Raw genomic sequence first — 23314 nt, 5'->3', positions numbered from 1 at the left:
CCATGAAGAAGCAACCTTGTCTATCCCGCCATGGCCATCGCCCACGAAGGACTTGCCTCACTTGGATAGATCTTCACGAAGTAGGCGATCTCCTTGCCCTTACAAACTCCTTGGTTCAACTCCACAATCTTGATGGATGCTCCCAAGTGACACTTAACAATCTAGGAGACACCACTCTCCAAAAGGTAATAGATGGTGTGTTGATGATGAACTCCTTGCTCTTGTGCTTCAAATGATAGTGTCCCCAACACTCAACTCTCTCTCACAGATTTGGATATGATGGAAAGATGATTTGAGTGGAAAACAACTTGGGGAAAACTAGAGATCAAGATTCTTGTGGTTGGATTGGAATGTCTTGGTCTCAACACATGAGTAGCTGGTTCTCTCTTAGAAAATGAATGTTGGAAGTGTAGGCACATTCTGATGGCTCTCTACATGAATGGAGGATGGGTGGAGGGGTATATATAGCCTCGACACAAAATCTAACCATGACACACATTTTACCAAACTCGGTGTGACTAAATACTGAAACTCGGTTAGACCGATATGGTTCAAAATGTGAATGTTAGGCTTTTCGGTGGGACCGACATGATCAACTCGGTGGGACAGATTTCGTTAGGTTTAGGGCATAACTTGATCTTGGTGAGACCGATCACTTCAACTTGGTGAGACCGATTTCAGTAATAGGTAAACAGAGAGTTAGTCAGGCAAACTTGGTGGGACCGATCGCTCATTTCGGTTAGACCAAAACGTTACGAAAAGGAAACAGAGATTTTGCATTGTGAACTTGGTGGGACCGATCGCTCATCTCCGTTAGACCGAAACATTACGAAGGGAAACAGAGAGTTTGCAATCCCATCTCTGTGAGACCGAATTGATTAGGGTTTCTGGATATGGCTATGTCAAATGAACTCGGTGGCGCCGGATAGATCAAATCGGTGGGGCCGAGTTTGACTTTTGGTTTAGGACATATGTGGAAATGAGAAAGTGGTTGAGGGCTTTGGAGCATATCACTTAGAACTTTGAGCAAGCAAGCCATTAAGCAACACCTCACCCCTTTTTAATAGTATTGGCTTTTCCTATGGACTCAATGTGATCTTGGATCACTAAAATGAAAATGTATAGTCTTGAGCTTGTGCCAATATGTGTCCTTAGCATTTTGAGGGGTCCACATCTCTAGTCCATGCCATGCAAATCATTGAAATTTCTCATATGATTATCTTGAAAGAACATTAGTTCAATGAGTTATATGTTGTTAAGAATTACCAAAACCACCCAGGGATTAGTTGCACTTTTAGCATGTGAGAACCATGGAGATATAAAGTTTGAGAGAGATAGAGGAGCCCCTATACGACTGAGTGGTGCGTTAGATAGCTGAGAGGGGGAAAGAGATATTCCATCCGCTCGATAATGCAGTGCATATAAATTTTTTAGAAGTCGAACTTTGGAAACTTTAACCAGGTTTACGCAAATATTATTTATATCTACAATACCAAAGATACATCAGACGGAACTACATCTTATGATGAATCTAATGATATATGTTTGCCGTTCTAGATGTAAATGTTTTTCTCCACTTACATCATCAAACTTTGTGATGTTTGACTTTTCAATACATCTATATGCTACCGACCGAAGAGAGTGCCTAAGTCGAGAGAGATCAAGTGCTTGTGAAGGAGAATGAGTGAGTGTGCAAAAAGAGTATGTGTGTGAAAGAAAAAGGGACAACAAACAATAAATTAGAGAGAGTGTGTGTGTTTGTTTCTTATGCAAATATATCATGCGTGCATCTTCGAGATAGAAAAGTGAGGTGAGGTGATATACGAAGATAGCTAGTGCGTGATTGTTTGCAACGGAGAGACACACCCCTATAGCACATGTCCAATAGAGGTCTGGCCAACAAGGAACACAGGTCGAGAGGGACGCATGGAGAAGATGGACGCATGGGGAGGGAGAGAGGGTGTGTTTGTGATAGAGAGATCCCCTCGAGATCGTGAGGGGACTATATGGGTGGGAGATCGAGGGAAGAGGTGCGTGTGCGATAGAAAGATGCCCCGAGAGAAATCGAGATAGACCATGCACATGTTTGTGATGGAGACTAAGAATTAGCTAGTCATATACATATAGGGGGGACTGCGTGTGCCTACAATTGAGTGAGAGACCATCATACTTGGCTAGGTGTGAGATTGTGTGTGTGCGTGTGATATGGAGAGGGAACACAGGAGAGAGATAGAGTTTTATATGGGTCTATCGAGTGCGAGTGAGATATGCATGTGTATGTGTGACCCAGGGAGATGGAGAGTTTGGGAGAGAGGGAAGAGCTCCGACACGACAGAGTGGTGCGTGAGAGAGTTACGGGCAATGAGCCAGGGAATTTGTGTGCATACAATGAGTGCACCCAACATATTTAGCTTGGACTAGAGAATCATACATAGTGTGCGAGAGAGACCTATACATGGAGTGTGCATGCAAACTAGAAAGATCCCCCCCACATACACACACACAAAGAGACAGAGATGAGAGAGAGGGGGAGGGACCAACAAGGTTTGTGTTTGGGTGCGTGTGATAGAATTGAAGATTGTCGGTGAGAGAGGGAGAGAGAGAGAGAGAGAGTGAGAGAGAGAAGGAGTCCGGGAGAGGGGGAGGTCGCTTTTTATGCATCATAGACTGGTAGAAACCATGTTTCGATATAAACTTGCATTCAAATATTTAAATTGGAGAACATGTTGTCTTTAATCCACACATGAACAAAGATATGCGTATCAAACAAGTTCATTAATTTGACTTTCAACATGTTCATGGAGTACTATAATATTGTACAACATGCTACTCAATTGAGGTGTTCAATTTTGGATTTAGTTCACTATTTGGACCTGGTGAACGAGCTATTTCATTGAATCCGGATATTTCATTTTGGGTTTGGTTCCCGTTTTGAGTGGGTAAACTATTTGTCATATAGTAAATCATTAGCACCGAGCATGTAAAAACACATTAGTCCCGAGCATCATCTCTCCATCTAAAAAAGAAGTGGCAAGCTAATGTTTCAATTTTTTTTTCGAATCGACTTGGTAAGGTAGACGTGGATGCCCGTTCACCCAAAATTTGAACAAACCGCTGAACACCCTCTGCTCTGTGGAATTCACCCGAGCAAATAAATGAGAGATGCGAGATTACCAGCCGATGTGGGACACGCGTCAATTGGCCCGTTGTACATTGAGGGTAGGTTCGTAACTTCATCCAAGTGCGCCTTCCCCTCGGCCGAAGTGACATGTGCCGAATAATTCATAAACCATGGGTGGCAAAACACCCTCTCCTTGCCTGAAATTGCTCGCACCGGCTATTTCAAAACACACCCTCCTCGCCCGAAATCGCTCGCGCCGACTATTTCAAAACATGCCCTCCTCGCCCGAAATAGCTCGCGCCCACTATTTCAAAACACGCCCTCCTCGCCCGAAATCGCTCGTGCCCACTATTTGGGAGAAGCAAGGTTACTCTACTATCCCCGACCCTCAGTACACAGTCCCAAGCCAAAAATCCTAAAGGAAGGGGTAGAACTGTAACCCCCTCCCCACATTTTAGACAAATGTGTCCGTAAGACATGGTCCCCCCTCCCAATTCCCCATTCATACCCCGTGGGCGCCAAATCACCTTCTCCCTAGAAGCGCCCTTCTCCCCAGCCGCGAAACCTCACACCCTCCTCCATGGCACCCCCACCAGACCAAATTCACCGCCGCCCTCCTCCCCAATGCGGGAGACGCCATCCGTTTGCTGTCGTGCACTAGGCAGTGTGCCTCTTACTCCATGCTGCTGGAGCTGCCTCAACGATGGCCGCGTTAACCGTATCGGAGCCGATTCACACCTTCCATTGTGCACGGCGCTGGAGTGGCTCCAACTTCGGATGCGTCGAGGGCCCCGACGCTGCTTCCCTATAGCCGTCGACCATCGCGACATCTCTGCTTTCCTGCCGCCGTTAGCCACCACAACCGCGCCGGCCTTACCGACTCGGCAGCTGGAGCTTCCTACTTCATCAGGCCACAAGATAGGTCGTACCCTCATCTCAAATCACTTTATTTAGGCATCAGTTGTCTGAACTTTATTCTGGGCCAATCGATTCCCAATGGGAAGCAACAACCCTCGAGGCGGCGGAGCTCCTAGGCTGCCGGTTGGCTGGTGTCTAACGTAAGGGTGCGGGGGCACAAGTTCGCCGCGTAAGCAGCACTTAGATGGCTATCTTAGAGTTGCATGGGTTGAAGGTACTGGCGCCACCGGATCTGGATGACGATGAGTCTTTGTGGATTGGCCGGGCGCAGCGCAACCATGACAGTGCAGTAGGGTGGGGAACGGGGTTTTGGTTGGAGCTCTCGCGACAACGGATGGTGGAGGTAGGCTTCTCTGCCGGTGGTCACTAGCTCTTCGGGGAATATTCTGAACAGTGTCAGCCGAGAGGCACAAGACGGCCATCAAGCCATCCGGCGTAGATCGGACAATACCAAAATAAAATAAAATCGCGTGACCCCAATTTAGTCTTCAATCAACAGACGTGTGACCACTCTTGTACCTTACTTTTGATCTCTTAGGGTATTTCTTCAGATTAAAGATATGTGTCGTTCTTAACATTATATGTTTTTTGGAACTTCAGCCAAACCGTGTTCTGACTCACCACAACTGCTCCAACAACGGAAGCATACACCAGAAGCGAGCTATAGTCCCCACTCAATAGTTCCCTACATGGAATGCGCGTGCCCGACATGGACAGCCATAACAACTATAGGGTCATCGACAAGTCAGCACATGATGCTCACTCCTATGGATGGTGGCCAGATAGGTTGTACCCTCATCTTACTTGTGTGGAAAATTTATGGCTTTGTTATTCATCTAAGCATGGAAAATAGATTATCACATTTAATTGTATATTCATGCTAATCTCTTATGGGTCTTGTTCAGGAGTTAACGTTGTTCCATAGTTCAGCTAAGAGACTTGTTCTTTATTAGGTTACGTTGTTCCATAGTTATCATCCATCAGCCAATGCTATCCCACAAGCTGGTGATTATAGTATTATACCACTTCTAGTATTACCTATGTTGTTCTTTAATACTTTTGTGTGCCATCTACTTAATCTTGAGTACAAACGATACATATTATGTAGCTTTCACCTGTGTTCTCCCTTTAGTTTTTGAGACCTATTGCTATGAGTTAACCCCAGTCGTACTATTTATGTCATCTCCTACAAGTACTCATTGCATAAATCTAACTACTAGTTGTCTTCCATGCATGTCAAATATAATTGCACACACTGATTTATCCACAAGAACCACATGGAGCAATGTAACGGCCAACAAACTTGACGTCAATGATACCCAATATGATGGAATATGTAAAGGCAGGTCTTCAGAAGACTTGCAGAAAGATGATGAATCCTATTCACCCCACAAGGTCCTTGCTCTAACTTGGCCCGTGATATGGGTACAACATGCATATAATGTCCTGGAGTGCATCTACTCTGTTGCAATGCCATGTGCTTAGCCTGCTGACCATGCATGTAAATATGTCATGCCTTCCTATTTTTCAGTACCTATTCCATTCATGATAACATGTTTTCAAATTCAAGTATTGTCATCCTACTCTATCACAATGCCATCTGCTTAGTTTGGACATCATGCTCCTGAATATCTTATGCATTGTTATTCATCAGTATGTACTTCATCTGTCTACCATACCATGTTTTTTTACATTGAAGTGATGTTCTAGTGCTCTGTTGCAATGCCATCTTAGTTTCCCAATCAGACACGCATATGTTGCCTTAGTGTTTTTCTGTATGTATTCCACTAGCATACAGTTTTACATTCAACTAGTGTTTTCTACACTGTTGTCCTATCGTATCCCTAGATCTTACATCATATTCCCTCCGTCCAGATTACATGTCGCAGAAATGGATAAAAATGGATCTATCTATAACTGAAATACACCTAGACCCATCCATTTATTTCCGGATGGAGGGAATAGATGTCAATATGTCATGCCTTTCTATTCTTCAGTACCTATTCCATCTCTCTGTTGTAGCATGTTTTATAATTGAAGCACCATTCTTCTATATAAGGCATGGAAGGGGAAGACGACTATGTTAGAATCTGAAGGGTTACAAACAAGGTCTTTTCAAAATATCCAAATGCCTGGAGGTAGTAAACAAACTCCAGTTTTCATAGATACTGCTCTAGCATAGAGAACCCCAACTCCTACTAATAATAAGCAGATTCCAGTGGCCAAAGAACAAGTCCACTCCAGTCCAGCAAAAATATGTCAACTCCATTCAAAGAACCGTGTGCATATCCTCGCATCATGAAATTGTATAGCATTCTGATCATATTTTCTACATGTTTCTTACCCATCTCTCTTTTAGAAAATAAGCTTAAAGGATAGTAGATTTTCTACATTGGGATCGTATTCAAGGAAAGTATTTCGCGGGAATTCTCTGTGCTCCAATGCTGATGTAAGTACCTATTGTATATCACTATATTTTTCACATCAACATGTATTTTGTTAATCAGTGTGAATCCAACTTTTATCTGATCTAAATTTATTTGTAGCAAAATGTATAATTAAAGGCGACACTGTAATTTTTGTAAGGAAAACTTCCTGGTACTTTCGCATACTGAGCTGCATGAGTGTACTATCTCATATCATGCACATTACTGAATTGTAGTGCTGCTCTGGTTGCCCATTCATCCATTGTGTCAATGTTGCTCATCAATGTTTTTAGAGACAGTGTAGCAAAGCAGGAAGAACTTTCCTACATGCTTGCGGGCGTCATCTACGCTGAGGTTGCAGATTGTGACGTTGTAGATCATTCGGTTCTATACATTTATTTGCACTGGCACCAATCTTTGATTGCCAAGTGGATGTAATTTTGTGTAATATATGCTGGATGTGCAATGTTTTCCCTGTATGCCATACCTTTGCTGAGCGCACCTCGCATTCCAGCTAAATGGTCGCTAGGAAGCTAAAAAACCAGTGAAATTATTAGTTAGCATGAACAGTGGTGGTCCCTATATGAAGGAAGCAGCCCACTGCCCTTAATGGGCTTCCCTAATTGGCTCGGAGGGGCCAAAATTCTCATAGGCCTTTGATTGGTCGGTTTTGGTCCTGTGCATAATTGCTCGTCGTAATGGGCTCAAATTATCTAATTGGGCTCATTAAGTTAACGGGCCGTTATCAGGCCAGAAGTTAATGCTCGACCCTGTTACCTCCCGGGTCGTTAACAGGCCGACATCAAAGCGGGCAATAGGTGGGACCATTTGATTTCACGGGCCATTAACAGGCCGATACTAAGGTCGGGCTACATATGGCCCAACTATATTGTGGGCCTTTAGCAGGCCGAAAGAGATAGCGGGCTCGTACTGGACCATGAAGAGCATGGGCCGCTAAGAGGCCGAAAGTCAGGTTGTACTATATATGTCCCAAATGTGTTGTGGGCATTTAGTAGGCCGAAAGAGAAACCAGATGGTATTGGACCATGAAGAGCATGGGCCGTTAAAAGACCAAAACTCAGGTCCGACTGCAAATGGCCCAACTCATTTATGGGTCGTCAACAGGCTTAAAGACACATCGGGCCGAAAATTGTCCCAACACTTAACTGGGTCGCTAAAAGACCAAAATACGTACATCCTGAAAATTGGCCCATCCCTTGAATGGGTCGTAAACAGGCTGAAACCACATCGGGCCGATATTGAGCCAAAATATATAGTGGGCTATTAACGGGCTCGAACTGCCGATGGGCTGCAATGGTGTCAAATCGTTAACGATCCGTTGATGGGCCGAATTGACACATCTTGTATGGGCCATGGGCTTAAATGGACCTGACACAAGTAGGCCTTATATGGGTCCGCCTGCTAATTTTTACTGGGTCGGCCTTTTTCAGCAGAATGGGCCACTATTGGGCCTTGCCACGTGCCGACGTATCATAGGCGCCTCCCGTACTATGACTGGATGACATCTATCCCAACGCTGAGCCGACACATTGACCCTCTGGCGAATGAGAATTTTACACATGGAAAATCCCCATTGGTCATGGCTGTTAATGTGTTATCGGATCCAAACCGGAACTTGATAGCTTAATGGCGACCCGTTATGGTGGATGCCACATGTCGGTTACCCTTGACGAAAGCAATTCTATGACGTCTGATTTATCATCATGGAAGTAGACACTTCCATGATGATAATTTTGGATGTCATGGAACACTTCTACGACAACACATGTATGACTATCTTGATTCTGTCATAAAATTGTCATGGTTGTACATGCATGACAGAAGACGTGACCTACTATGACAAACACGTATCATCATGGAAGTGTATTTTTTGTAGTGTTGGTGATGCTCCTTAGCTGCTTGGGAGTGTTCCTCTTCATACCTAATGATACATAGAGCATTTTGGGGAGGTAGCAACCACGTTCCACTTGTATCCATATGCATGTCAAGTAGGAAAGAGTTCACCTTGGTTTCCATTGCGCATGCTCGAGCTCTTGTCATGGGTCCACGTGGTGCTTAATGTGTTGGTGTAGATTCCATGGGGATGATGGAAGGATGCTCCGCATCATCTCCCCCCCCCCTTAGGAGAGATCCGTCCACGGATCGTGATCTTCATCACCATGGTACTTCTCCTAGTCCTTGACATTGAAGATGTCGCTTATGTTGTACTTGCCGCTTACGTTGTACTTGTAGGCATTGCCATTGTACCATCCTAGCACCTTGAAGGGACCGTCGGCTCATGGTAGAAGCTTTGACTTGCGTTTGTTCAGGAAGCGATCCTTCCAAAGATGGAGGCAGACTAAATCTCCCGGTTGGAACACCATCGGTGTCTTGTTGATGTTGAGCTTGGTGGAGAGTCGTTGTACATGCACTACAAAAAAATACACTTATGTGATGATACATGTTTGTCACAGTAGGTCACATTTTCTGTCATGCAGTACATCCATGACGATTTTATGACAGAATCAAGATAGTCATACATGTGCTGTCGTAGAAGTGTTCCATGACAATACCAAAATTATCATCACGGAAGTGTCCACTTCTATGACGACAAATGGCGCGTGGTAGAAGTGTTTTCATCAAGGGTAACCGATATGTGGCATCCACCATAATGGGTCCCCGTTAAGCTATCGGGTTTCGGTTTGGATCCGATAACCCGTTAACAGCCGGGACCAATGGGGATTTTCCACATGTAAAATTCTCATTTGCCGGAGGAACCACGTGTCAGCTCCGCGTTGGGACAGATGCCATCCAACGAATCAACGGGATGCACCTATGATACATCGACACGTGGCTCGGCCCAGCAGCGGCCCATTCAGGTCAAAAGGCTGGCCCGTTTGACCTGGTCAAAAAGAAGCAGGCCGGCCCACGGAAAGCCTGTTAACGGCTCGTTTGCATATAGCTCATTTACAACCCGGTAACTCACAACCTGTTATGGCCTATCCGAATTAGACCCAGTAGCGTCATATGGGCCGTCCAATATGATTCCATCCTGTTGTAACTTCTGGCCCATGTATGGCCCATGACGTCTTTCGGCCCAAATGCGGCCCTTTGTAACTCTTGGCCAAAAAATGCCCATGCTAAAACTAGCCCAGAATGAACAATGTATCACTTTATACCCATTAACGACCCATTATTCCCTTGGGCCGTTTCCAGCCCATGTTATCTTTTGGTCATCTAAGGCCCCATTTATTATTGGCCTCAATTTCGGCATTCGATTACTTAAGGTCCATTACTGGCATGTTCCACTTGTGGGCGAAATTCAACCCGTGGTTAAAGTCGGCCGGTATGTAGCCCATTAATTCGTTGGGCTGTTTGCATAGCGTCATCAATTATGTCCCATTAATGACCCATTATGCCTGCCGATAGAATTAAGCCCGCTGTACACATCGCCCTATTAACGGCCCGTTACGGCCGGCCCATAAACAGGCGATTCCGATTCTAGCCCATTTACAGCGCATATTGCGGTCTGTTAATGGTCCACGAATATACAGCGCATGTTTGGCCAATCTATCAAACGACCCGTAGAAGGCCCATTGAATCTGCAGGCCCTAGAAGTCCCATGGATCATATGGACCTTAGGAAGCCCACTACAGCAGCCAGCAGGACAATGGTTACAATGGTCTGTATGTTGCCCATGGTTATTGTGGCCTAGTTCTAAACAAAAAGGTTACCACGGAAAAAGAACTGCAGCGACTACAAGCAAAAAAATAACAAGACAATAAGGAAATAAATAAGCAAGCAACTTACTCTTGGCTATTACGGCTATTACAAATATTACATACACTGGGCATCAAAGTTCGCCACCAGTGCAAATGTTGTGAACAAAGCAACATATTACATACACTAGGCATCTAAATTGGCCACCAGTGAAAATAAACGCGGCAACAAAACAAGTCCGGAACTAAAACCACTTCAAAAGAGATCAAGAAATGATATCCTAGATACCCACCATGCTTGCAAGAAGCTTAGCAAGCTTATTAGTTTTCTCTTGTTTGGCGCTAAAATCGTCCAGCGCTTGCTGTTGCACTAGAAAGTATGCATCTGAATTCTGCAGGGACTTCCTCAGTCATTCTCCTTCTTGCCGCAGCACAGCTGACTGATGCCTTTCATCCTGTAGCTGAGACTGAAGAAGATGAAGTGATTCAGGCAACAAGTTCGAGGAGCTTGTGCCAACCGTAGTGGCCAGTAACTCGAACACTACATCAATGCCGGACTTTCGGGTTGTCTCACTGTCTACGAGATAGTTTTTATCACCTTTCTTGGAGACCAATATGGTTGAACGTTATCTGCATTACATTCTCTACCATTGCATAATGGGGTGCTCTTCTGCAATATTTTGTTCGCATTCTACAAGAGAAACAAGCAGACACGTCACAGGTTTAGCATGTAATATATGACACTCATTTTGTCTACATCATTCTAGTTTATGTTGGCAAATCAAGATAGAGACACAATTTAAATCATATCTTTTTAAGACACAAAAACATAGACAGAATATAAGGGTGGGAAACTACACAACACTAGCAACACTTGTAATGTGCATGACATGGGAACATAACTGTTTATACAACTGAAACTGAAATCAACATAGAGCAAGAAATTAGAACAACAACCCATTTAAAGAAATAGGTTTAAAACATACCTGTTGCGCCATTGGAGTTTCAATTGGATCCTTCAAATTTGAAATTAGTTGGTATGAGTAAATACAGTGATGCAAGAGCGAAGGAGTATGGACCATAGCTACGGAATCTGACATGAGAACAATTGCTCTTCTGCTTTAAACGTGCAGTTTGGGTTCGATGTGTTTGTCTTCGTGCTTTCGGCACTGCAGTTGCTTTACAAACTGCTCGTGTGGGGGTGCTCTGTGGTGGACATGGTGCTGTGTCAACTAGAAGTGGGTTAGTATCTGCTAGGGTTGGGGTTAGATGGGGTGTAGCTGGTTCTCTGTCCATCGGTGTAGGTGTATAATTTGGAAGAGTCTCAGTTATGTGTGGTGGAGCTAGTTCATGGGCCAGTACAACCATGGTTTTATCTGTATCGACGGGTAGCACCGTCTTTTCTGAAGAACGGGTTTTTACTCCCTTAGATACTACCATCAACCCCTTCAATTCAAATGGCTGATAAACAAGAAAAGAATTCGAATGAGTAGACATTGTAAGATAGACAGATGTGGTAATTCACATATATGTTGTCTAACCAAACAGGACAACATGACACAATTTCAAATATACACTACTAGGGAAAACCCTAGTAGTAGCACGGGTTTTGAGGCTATCAGTAGCGCGGGCCGCCACGCTACCAATAAGGCGCTACAGCTAAATCTTAGTAGTAGCGTTTTCTATACCCGTGCTACTACTATTGACTATATCAGCACCGCTTTTCCGGAATGCGCTACTATTAGTTAGCTGCAGCGATTTCCTAGCCCCGCGCTACTGCTATATCTTTCACCATTACCACCTTGTTTCAGCTTCAATAATCTACAATTTCGAGATACTAGATACTACTAGATATCAATTTCATAAAGCCATAGAGCATTATGGGTACTAGGTAGTATTCCCTCGGTTCCAAATTACTCATCGTGGTTTTAGTTCAAATTTGAACTAAAACCACGATGAGTAATTTGGAACGGAGGGAGTACTAGATAACAATTTCATATATACTCAACATGCATCCTCAAGCAGTACTAGGTGATATCAAGGACGATCATCATATGTAGTTCTAGATGATATCGACGGTGATCATCATATGTAGTTCTACATGATATCGACGACAATCATCATATGTAGTTCTAGATGATATAGCCACACACACATATATAGTTCTAGATGATATCAACGACGATCATCATCCTCAAGCCTGGGCGGTGGGTGTTCCTGATAGTAATTAGGATGGCCTGTCCAACACGAAGATTCTGGCCAACGAGGAATCTCTTCCACCCAACCGAGTTTAAGTGTGTGGGACCGTCTGTGTCCATGAGGTAAGTACAGGTGGTGACGGAGCCCCTTGCGCTAAGGCGTACTCCAACTGAGCCTTCTTCATCAGGCGCGATACCACAACTCACAGATAGGTTCTTTGGCAATTTCTGAATAAGAAAAACATATCAATTAATAAATATCTTCGCACATACTCTTGCAAATATATTTCAATTAAGTCTAGATTTCTACACTATCAAAAGACACAGTACTACGCATTTGTACTAATTAATCATGAATTATACTAATAAGTATATATGGATTATCCACACTATTAATAGTTCCTTGGATTCTACACTAATAAGCATGTGATCCAACTCTACACTAAAGCATATCATCGACTAGATTCCACAAAGCATATCACTGGACTCTACACTAAGCATATCATCGGATAATTTGCATTTGTAAGTATAACAATAAAGCATATATATATATATGATCAAATTACTACAGTCAGTATAACATACCATTTCATGTTGATCGACCATGTTACTTGTCAGGCGGGTCATGAATGGCACCCCAACAAAGTCATCACGTGGTGGAATTATGTCCCATAGGTTGCACACCTCCTCTTCGCTCAGCCTCATTCTTTGTGCTACAATGGCTTCATGAAGTGGGTTCTCATCATCTTCATCGAGTGGGTCCTCATTATCTTCATCATCTTCGTCATCATCATCATCTTCGTCATCTTCGTCATCTTCATCATCTTCCACCAGGTTGAGATAAATGACAGCCAGCTTGGGTCTTTCTGCTCTCAAGGAGAAGCTGATCAACTCACCACCAGTAAGACGCATGTGGGCGAGGAAACGGTCCCATCCATCTCCTCCAATCTGCGACATATTGCGTCCTTTCTCGACCTCCATAGTGTACTGTGACGCCCCAAGACCGGAGCTGCAGATGCCTTCCAGGGTTTCCGGGTTTTGTCTGTGATTTGTTTGGTTCATCATTTTCATCTTTTCATCATGTGCATTGCATCATGTCATTTCTTTTCTTAACTCAACTAAATAAATGGCATGGATCATTGATCCATTTAAACCGAGGGAATTCACATGGTGATTCTCTTTATAACATATCCTCCCGATATTACGGAGCTATATTGAATATTCCATTTTCGGAATCACCCATGAACACACTTGCAAATAATCACACGTCTTTTCTGCTTCGAGTTTGCTCCTCAAACTTCGCCCATAAATTCTTTTATCTTTTTCCGGAGGTCTACCAAAAATCTCAACATTTTGGGACCTTTCTAACGCCCACTTCTTTTTCGAACTCATTTGAATTTAATTCAAACGAGTTCCAATCCAAACTTTGTACACATGCCCATTTATATTTTTCTTGGATCAAGATCTTTATTGCGAGTCCAGTAAAATTATCCCCATGCCCAAATTGTTGTCCACTCATTTATTTTCTCTCCCTTTCTTTCTTTGCTTTTCTGCTGTTAAAAGAGAGTTGGAGAGGGAAAAGAGAAGCCTAGCCTAGGCCGGCCTACTAGGCTCAGCCGGCCCATCTAACTCCTCCAACACCTGGGCCGGCCCCAAGGCCACCTCCCCCTAACCCTAGCTCTGCCTTAGCCCGATCCCTCGCATTCATCTCCCTCTCGATCCCATCTCTCCCTCGACCCCTTCCCGCACCGCCGCCTCTCCCTTCGTCCCTCTCCCCCGATCTATCCCCTCGATCCCGATCGCTCTCTTGCCGATCACCTAGTGCTCCCTCGCAACATCTTCTCTCCCTCGACCCCTCGTCCTCCTCGAAGCTGGCCCCGCCGCCACCGCCCGGGCGAGCGCCGCCCCTGAGCTCCTCGCCATGGATTCCCTTGCGCCTCCTCCGAACCTCCCCCTGATTTGCATGCACCGTTGCATCCCGCCGCCCAGCCGCCTTCTCATCCAGCGCCGCATCGAGCTCGTTGGCCTCGGTCTCCTCTGCTTCGCTCCTCCCGATGCCCCCCACTTCCATCGCCATGCTTCCTCGTCACCAGAGATCGTCGCGCCGTCTTCCTCTCCTCCTGCCCGCAACCGAGCCCTGCTGCCGCTGCCCCTTCTGCAACGCCACCGTCCGCGACCAGCAGGAGGCCGCCGCTCGTGTCGCAGCCCCTACTGCCGGCGACCTGGCCTTGACCCGGCAAGTTCACCGGAGTCCCTCTACTGCAGCCCCGCGTCGACTTCCCTTGCTCAGCAGCAACTCGTCATCTCCAGCGCTGCCCTGCCCGAGTCAAGTACCACCACCCCGAGTTTTTGCCTTGCTTCATTTTGGATTGAAGACCGAGACGAGACCGCCAAGATGCATCCTGGTGTCGCCGAAGACACGTGAACATCTACACGACGACCGCCGAGTACCTCTTCGCGAGTACCACTACCATCGCGTGGATCCGCCAAGACCGTGGAGTAAACGAACAAGTACCCCTACGCGCGAAGACGCCAAGACCGTTTCGGGATTCACCAAGTACCACTACGGCCGGAGACCTCGACGCCCGACGCCTAAAACAATCACCGAACCAGAAATAACGCCAAGTACTAGGTCAACGAGAACTGCCAAGTTCGTCTTCCGCCGCCGTCTTCGAAATCGCCAAGTACCACGACGATACGAGAACAACTACCATCGACGTGCATTTTGCCAAGTACCACTACCGTCGACCCTCGAAGACTCCGTGGACGTCAAGTTTCTCGCTGTACCCCTGAACATCTACGGAAACTTGTGAGACTAAGAACGTGAATGACTACCGTCGCCAAGAGAACGACTACTTCCCACAACGAACCGTGAATAACTACTTCCTCTACCATCGCCGAGTACCACTACTTCCCACGCTGATCATGAACGACTACACCGCTTGACCCGAACCGTTCCGATAATGCATGCTTCGAAGGTATACCGTAATCGAATGCTTGCGATGTTTGAGATGCTCATGTTCGAACCGTGTTCGAATTGTCGATGCACGTTGCCCCTCTTTTGCCTTGTTACCGTCGTCTCATGGGACACCCAGAATCCGGGAGCGCCCCACCATCTTTTGCACGCATCCGCACATTTTTCCTTTGCATCAGTATCTCAATCGAGTTACCAGAACCGGAACGCTGCCGTGGCACCGTTTTCGTTATCGTTGTCGTGGCACCCCTTTCCTTTCCATCATGGTGACAAATGCTTCATAATGCTCTTGTCAAATTTTAATAAAAATTGCATAAACTTGTCCATGTCTTTCGCACCATAATAACAACAATTAAAATGTTTAAATTGTTGTTTGCTTTTAAATTACTAATGCATATGGGGATTTACCGGATTCGTTATTTGTTATATCCGGCCCCATTTAAATTGTTTAGATGGTGTAGTTTTGTTATGCCTCACCTCTTGCCATGTTAATCAACATTTAATATTGTTGGGTACCTAAATGAGAGAGAACTAAATAATTATTGTGATGTCCATCAATATGCAACTCGTTGCATATTCAGCTCCACTTAATTTGTAGTTTTGTTTGTGCACTTTGCCATGCCATGCATATTTAAACCAGACATGCATCAAACTTGGTTGTGCATCATGCCATGCTTATGTGGTGGTTGTTTACCATGTTGTTTGCTTTATTTCTGGTGTTGGTTCTTCGGGTTGGTTCCGATAACTTCGTGTTGTGAGGATTCGTTCGACTACGTCTGTTTGTCTTCTTCATGGACTCGTTCTTCTTCCTTGCGGGATCTTAGGCAAGATGACCATACCCTCGAAATCACTTCTATCTTTGCTTGCTAGGTGCTCGCTATTTTGCTATGCCTATGCCGCGATACCTACCACTTGCTTATCATGCCTCCCATATTGTTGAGCCAAGCCTCTAACCCACCTTGTCCTAGCAAACCACTGTTTGGCTATGTTACCGCTTTGCTCAGCCCCTCTTATAGCGTTGTTAGTTGTAGGTGAAGAGTGGAGCTTGTTCCGTGTTGGTACATGGATATATTTTGTTGGGATATCACAATATCTCTTATTTAATTAATGCATCTATATAGTTGGTAAAGGGTGGAAGGCTCGGCCTTATGCCTGGTGTTTTGTTCCACTCTTGTCGCCCTAGTTTCCGTCATATTGGTGTTATGTTCCCGGATTTTGCGTTCCTTACGCGGTTGGGTTATAATGGGAGCCCCTTGACATTTCGCCTTGAATAAAACTCCTCCAGCAAGGCCCAACCTTGGTTTTACCATTCGCCACCTAGCCTTTTTCCCTTGGGAGTCGCGCATCCCGAGGGTCATCTTTATTTTAACCCCCCGGGCCAGTGCTTGTCTAAGTGTTGGTCCAAACTAGAGCCACTTGCGGCGCCACCTCGGGGAAACTTGAGGGCTGGTTTTAGCTGTACGTAGTGTTCATCCGGCGTTGCCCTGAGAACGGGATATGTGCACTCCTATCAGGATGTCGGCGCATCGGGCGGTCTTGCTGGACTTGTTTTACCATTGTCGAGGATGTCTTGTAACCGGGATTCCGAGCCTGATCGGGTCTTCCCGCTAGAAGGAATATCCTTCGTTGACCGTGAGAGCTTGTGATGGGCTAAGTTGGGACACCCCTGCAGGGATTTGAACTTTCGAAAGCCGTGCCCGGGGTTATGGGCAGATGGGAATTTGTTAACGTCCGGTTGTAGAAAACCTGAAGTTGACCTTAATTAAAATGCCCCAACCGCGTGTGTTACCATGATGGTCTCTTTCCGGCGGAGTCCGGGAAGTGAACACGGTGTTGGAGTAATGCTTGACATAGGTTGTTCCCGGATCACTTCTTGATCATAGTTGTTCGACCGTGCTTTTGCCTTCTCTTCTCGCTCTCATTTGCGTATGTTAGCCACCATATATGCTAGTCGCTTGCTGCAGCTCCACCTCATACCTTTTTACCCTTCCCATAAGCTTAAATAGTTTTGATCGCGAGGGTGTGAGATTGCTGAGTCCCCGTGACTCACAGATACTTCCAAAACCAGCTTGCAGGGGCCGTTGAACCGTGCAGATGACGCAACCAAGCTCAAAGGAGGAGCTCGATGAAGATCGTGTTCTTTATGTTGTTCCGTTTTCCAGTTGATCAGTAGTGGAGCCCAATTGGGGTCGATCGGGGATCTGTGTAGCATTTGGGGTAGTCTTCTTTTATTTTGGTTCCGTAGTCGGACCTTGATTGTATTTTGATGATGTAATGCTTTATTCCTGTAATTGTGTGAAGTGGCGATTGTAAGCCAACTATGTATCTCTTTCCCTTATGTATTACATGGGTTGTGTGAAGATTACCTCACTTGCGACATTGCTTTCAATGTGGTTATGCCTCTAAGTCGTGCTTAGACACGTGGGAGATATAGCCGCATCGAGGGCATTACATGTACGCCCCCAGCAGCCTCAATTGTCATAGTGTCTCCTGTCAACTTGTTGAATTTCAACCTCACATTGCATGGGACGATCTGTGTAAAAAAAGCAAAATGACACAATGCAGTAATGCCAACACTAAAAATAAAATAGTTGTTACATTTCATCTAATTTCTTACTGCCGCATGACGAAAACTTGGCTGGAAGTAGATACCGAACAACTTGCCAGTTGCAAGGCTGCTGGCGCACCTTGACTTGCACAGTCGACATAGTGGTGGTGGTGGCGGCGCCATTTTCATAAAGCAATATGAGCAAAGGATTAACGATCCACTTCATAGGAAAGAAAAACATTAGCAAGTGATATTTTTGGTTCTTCCGCGAGAAGCAATTTTATGGACAATTATAAGGGTACCAAATAAGGGTACCACCTACTAAGACATTTCATCTATTTTGGCCCCTATTACCTAAGATAATTGATTAAAAAAACAAGTGGCAAATTTAACTAAATTGGCACCTACACTTTGCCAAAAAATAACTTATTACAAAAAAGCATCTACCTATCCATGTATAGAAAAAATAATAATAAAATGGTGCATACTAAATCAACTAGCCAACTAAATCCACTAACATACTAAATCAACTAAATCAAAATGTTCTAAATCAACTAGTCTACTAAATCTACTAAATCAACTAGCCTAGTAAATCAACTAAATCAAAATGTTCTAAATCAAGTAAATCAACTAAAACAAAATGTTCTAAATCAAGTAAATTAACTAAAACAAAATGTTCTAAATCAACTAAATCAAAATGTTCTAAATCAACTAGCCTAGTAAATCAACTAAATCATAGCAACTAATTCAAAATGTTGCATATGAACTAGCCTACTAAATCAAAATGTAGCAGGGAGGAGGGAGAAGGAGGGGCGACTCGAGGAGGGAGAAGAGAGTAGGACGGAGGAGGAAGGCGGAGCGAGGAGGGGCCGGCCAGAGGCGAGTCGAGGGAGGACGGAGGAGGAGGGCGGTACCGAGTCCAGCGAGGAGCAGGAGTTGACGGCGGCATAGAGGGAAGAGTGGAAGGCGACGATGGCTGGCGGGGGCGCCGGCGGCCAGCGGGGGAGGACCGGCGCACGGGGGGGGGGGGGGGGGGCTTGAGGGGGAGGGAGTGTGAGTGTGAGTGTGCGGGGGCCGGGTTGGAGATAACTAGTTTTAGCAGTAGCGCTCTAAAGGCAAAGGCGCTACTGCTAAACTACCTAGCAATAGCGTGGTCCGAATAAAAGCACTGCTGCTAGAACTAGCTTCGCGGCGGGGTCGCGGGAATTATAGCACTAGCGCGACTTAGAGGAGGCGCGCTGCTGCTACGTCTATTTCAGCAGCGAGTACTGCCGGAGCGCGCTACTGCTACATTGCAGTAGCACCTTATTTTAAAACTTTCTGCTGGTAAGATCATGTGTATAAGCTTTTCCCTAGTAGTGATATGATGGCTAACTAAACAGGATAGCATGACACAATTTCAGATATATGATGGATAACTAAATAGGATATAATGACATAATTCAACATATGATGAGTATCTAAACAAGATGACATGACATAACTATATGATGTCTTTCTAAAATTGGTTGGGATGAAATAATTCACATACATGTTCTCTAAGTATACATGATGACATGATATAATTCACATAATTGATTCATATACTAAGCTGCTGGCACTCGCATGTATGATCTCTAAACTAAGAAGATGGCATTGAATATTGTGTATATGATGTCTAAATTAACCAATGCAAGGTAGCATATGCATGATATGAGAAATATAGACATTGCAAGTTAGATCATACACCTCAGGTGGGATATAGGACTGGTTATCTGTCTCTAAATCCTCCTCTAAGGAGCTACCTGTAACCATCAAGATATATGCTTCAACAGGTACCATTGCCTGCTCGGAAGACCTTGTTTTCATTCCAAATTTTTCCATAACCGTCTCAAATGGGTGATACACATGAAGAGTAGTTCAATATACACAGATTGTCGACAAATGGAATACGTAATAAAAAAGGAAGGCATGAGATAATTCACATATGTGATGCTTGGCTACATAGGATGGCGGTGCATAATTCACATATATGATAAGGGGCTAAAAACATGGCATTTCACAATTCACATATCAGATATAGAAAGCTAACATGAGGCATTCGCACAAAGCATGTCTAATCTAAGCAGATGGCATGGCAATGCAAGACACCATATGCATGATATGAGCAATATAACCCTGCCAAGTTAGAGCATGTACCTTGGGGGGGGTATGACTGGTCATCTTTCTCCGAATCCTCCTCTGAGGAGCTATCTGTACCAGCAAGAAATCTGCTTCGACAGGTAGCACCGACTACTTAAAAGACCTTGTTTTCACTCTAGATTTTCTCATGACCGACTCAAATGGCTGATGCAAAGGAAGAGTAGATGAATGTGAAAACATTGTCGACAAATGGAATACATTATGAGAAAAATAGTGTGGCATGATACAAGTCACATATGCGATGATAGGCTAAACAGGATGGCATTGCATGATTTACGTATATGATGCCTGGCTAAAGAAGATGGCATTGCATAATTCACATATATGATATAGAAACCAAACAAGTGGCATTCACACAAAGCAAATCTAAACTAAGCTGATGACATATAATATGTATAAAGTAAGCAATACGAAGAGCCATATGCATGATATGACCAACATCAGCATGGCACGTTAGAGCAAACACCTCGGGGGGTAAATAGGAGTGGTTGGCTCCCTATGAATCCCCCTCTGAATAGTTATCTTCCTCTGGAATACAATCTGGAATGGGGGGAGGGCCCCCCCACTTCGCCCACCATGGAGTGGTGTCCGCGTGACATTATATTCCCACTCAATGGTCTTCTCTTTTTCTCTACATGTTTATTATGATTGTGTATAATAACTTACATGCATAATAAAAAAACATAGTTAGATAATGTAAGGCCTTAGGGATGCACGCAGAAATCAAGACTGATGGTAGAAAACGAGTGGATAGATCCAAAACTACTGATAGTAGGAAGATAATAGCTTAAGTTTACAAAGATAGACGATGGATCATCTGTTGTTTCTTGGCCACCCAACAAGAACCACATAGAAGACCCGAGATGAACCATGATAGTAGACAGATACTATTCATTGCTGCCTTGATATGTGCCCCATAAGCATATTAAAATTCAAGTTTGAACATTAGTTTGGACCTGACTCAGAGTCTAAGAGGTGAACAAGACGATAAAGTAGCAGGTAATAATAATCGATGTACAACGTAAGTAGACACGAAAGAGTGCGACCTCTCTTCCGGAACTGTGTAGTCCTCAGGTTCATCTGCTTAGTCTATTATGGTAATGCAGTTGGCATGGTTGCTGACAACGGGGAAGATGATCTGAGGCGGCAAAAGAAGGTCTGCATGGGGGATCTCTGCTGCAGTGAAGGCTTCCGCCGATGGTGTACCTTAGGTGGGGTGGATGATGACACGGCAGGAGCGGGACAAAACACACAGAGTTTTCTTTCACACCTATCTGAAAATGAAGTAAATGTGTAAGGGCTCCTTAGAATTGGAGGATTCTAAAAACGCAGGGACAGGAAAAACATAGGAATATGACAGGAATGGACGTGTAAAACAGAGCATTTGCAAACACATGATTTCTGTCAACCTGGGTGTTTGGTTTACATGAATTGGAAGAACACAGGAATGTAGAAACATGGTCAAATTAAAGTCAAACCACATGAAGATGTAAAATAAGAATCTTATTATGCCAGTAATGCACTTAGACATGTTCTTCATGCATATTAATTTGAAAAGGGCGTCCAAGTGGATATCAAAATTCCTTCGTTTTTTCTTTCAAAGAGACACCAAAGGAAAAAAAAACCCTTCAGCTTTGCTTTGCTCCATTCCTTCTAACCAAATGCACGAATGGGAGTGCCGTAGTAAAGCTTCCAATTCCTATGTTTCCCTGCACTTTTTTTTGAACCAGTGGCGATTCTAGTAGGCAGTCTTCAATAGGCTTAAGCCTGCCCTCAAAATATTTTGTGAGCTTATTTGGTCCGCAAGAATATCATATAATGGCTATCTTGCTAAACCGATTCAAATTGTGGTTCAAAAGAGCATTTAGTTTTCTCCCTGTTAACTTTGTGACCATGATTCATTTCTTTCTAGATTTGCAACTGCTTTGAACCAAAGGATCCCTGGGGGATCGACATGAATGCAGAGTAACAAAGTGATGCGACGAGTGTACAACTTCTTTGGCATAGCTTTTTCAATCTCAACATCATTGCATTGGACGTGGAGGATGGTGATGCTGGTGTGATTGTCGGAGGCGGGGAAAAAGATCTAAGGCCTCTAGATACGGAACTGAGGGTACTGCTCCGCTGTGATGGATGATACCGTTGTTGGAGTAGCTCCGGTGAGGTGTATGATGGCGAGGCTGAAGCAGGACAAGACATACAACGTTAATCTGGAGTGGGAGTCTAATAGCATCTGCAATAGATGATGTAAAATACATCACCAGAAAGTGCTAGATGTAAAATGCATCAGCCGCGCCGCGGCCGCTCCGACAGATGCTATAAATACTATTGACTTCGAACTTAAGTGAAGAAACTGGGAGTCTAATAGCATCTGCAATAGATGATGTAAAATACATCACCAAAAAGTGCTAGATGTAAAATGCATCAGCCGCGCCGCGGCCGCTCCGACAGATGCTATAAATACTATTGACTTCGAACTTAACTGAAGAAACTGAACTTTAAAGTCAAAACTGAATTTTACTGTCGAAACTGAATTTTACTGATGAAATTGATTGAACTAGTAGCAGAGCACTGCAATAGAAGTTTAGGGCATTTGAGCACTGGTAGCAGAGAAATAGTGATCTAAATCAGCAGCCTCTCGAGTAGGGAACACACTAGCAGAGAGCAGCTCGTGCAGCAGCACCATGAGTGAGTGCTAAAGCAGCAACTCCTGTAGCTGCCGCAGGTCGTGTAGCACCAGTAGCAACAGCGCGAGCAAGAGCAAGAGCGGAGCAGCAGCATGAACGAGAGCAAGAGAGGAGCAGCAGCATGACCAACAGCAAGAGTAGAGAAGAGGAGCAGCAACAACGAAAGCAAGAGAAGAGCAGCATCGCGTCTGACAGCAAGGGCAGAGCTGCAGCGTGAGCGAGAGCTAGAGTAGTTGCAACTACTGCTGGTGTGGAATTCGCCTGTGAGGAAGCAATGTCATGGGGGAGAGACACCATAGAGGAAGTGGCCGGCGACGGCGCCGTCGATGGAAACCCGCCATGTCTGCTCGTTATCGAGCACCGGCAACCCCGTGAGATCGAATAAAAGATAAAATGTAGCGATGAGTGCAAACCCTCCTTGGTGGCGCCGAGTAGGCCTCAACTTCATCGGAGTAATTGGTGAGGGTGTTGCGGTTCCGGTGGAGCAAGTGAAGATGACGTTGTGGGAATGGAGGTGGCGTGATAAATGAGGCAAACGTCGG

The 23314-nt window shown here is 44.7% G+C and overlaps 1 pseudogene; it reads left to right on the top strand.

Annotated features, from left to right (window-relative positions):
- The window catches only part of LOC147979422 (uncharacterized), a 66275-nt pseudogene extending 43286 nt beyond the window's left edge, over positions 1 to 22989 (top strand).
- Positions 22990 to 23314: the final 325 nt, after the last annotated feature.

This window comes from Triticum urartu, chromosome 3A (genome assembly GCF_056163025.1).
Source record: "Triticum urartu cultivar PI428250 chromosome 3A, HENAU_Tu73, whole genome shotgun sequence".
In the NCBI taxonomy this organism is placed as follows: Eukaryota; Viridiplantae; Streptophyta; class Magnoliopsida; order Poales; family Poaceae; genus Triticum; species Triticum urartu.
The sequence above is the reverse complement of the archived record's forward strand: the minus strand, read 5'-3'. Positions and strand labels throughout refer to the sequence as shown.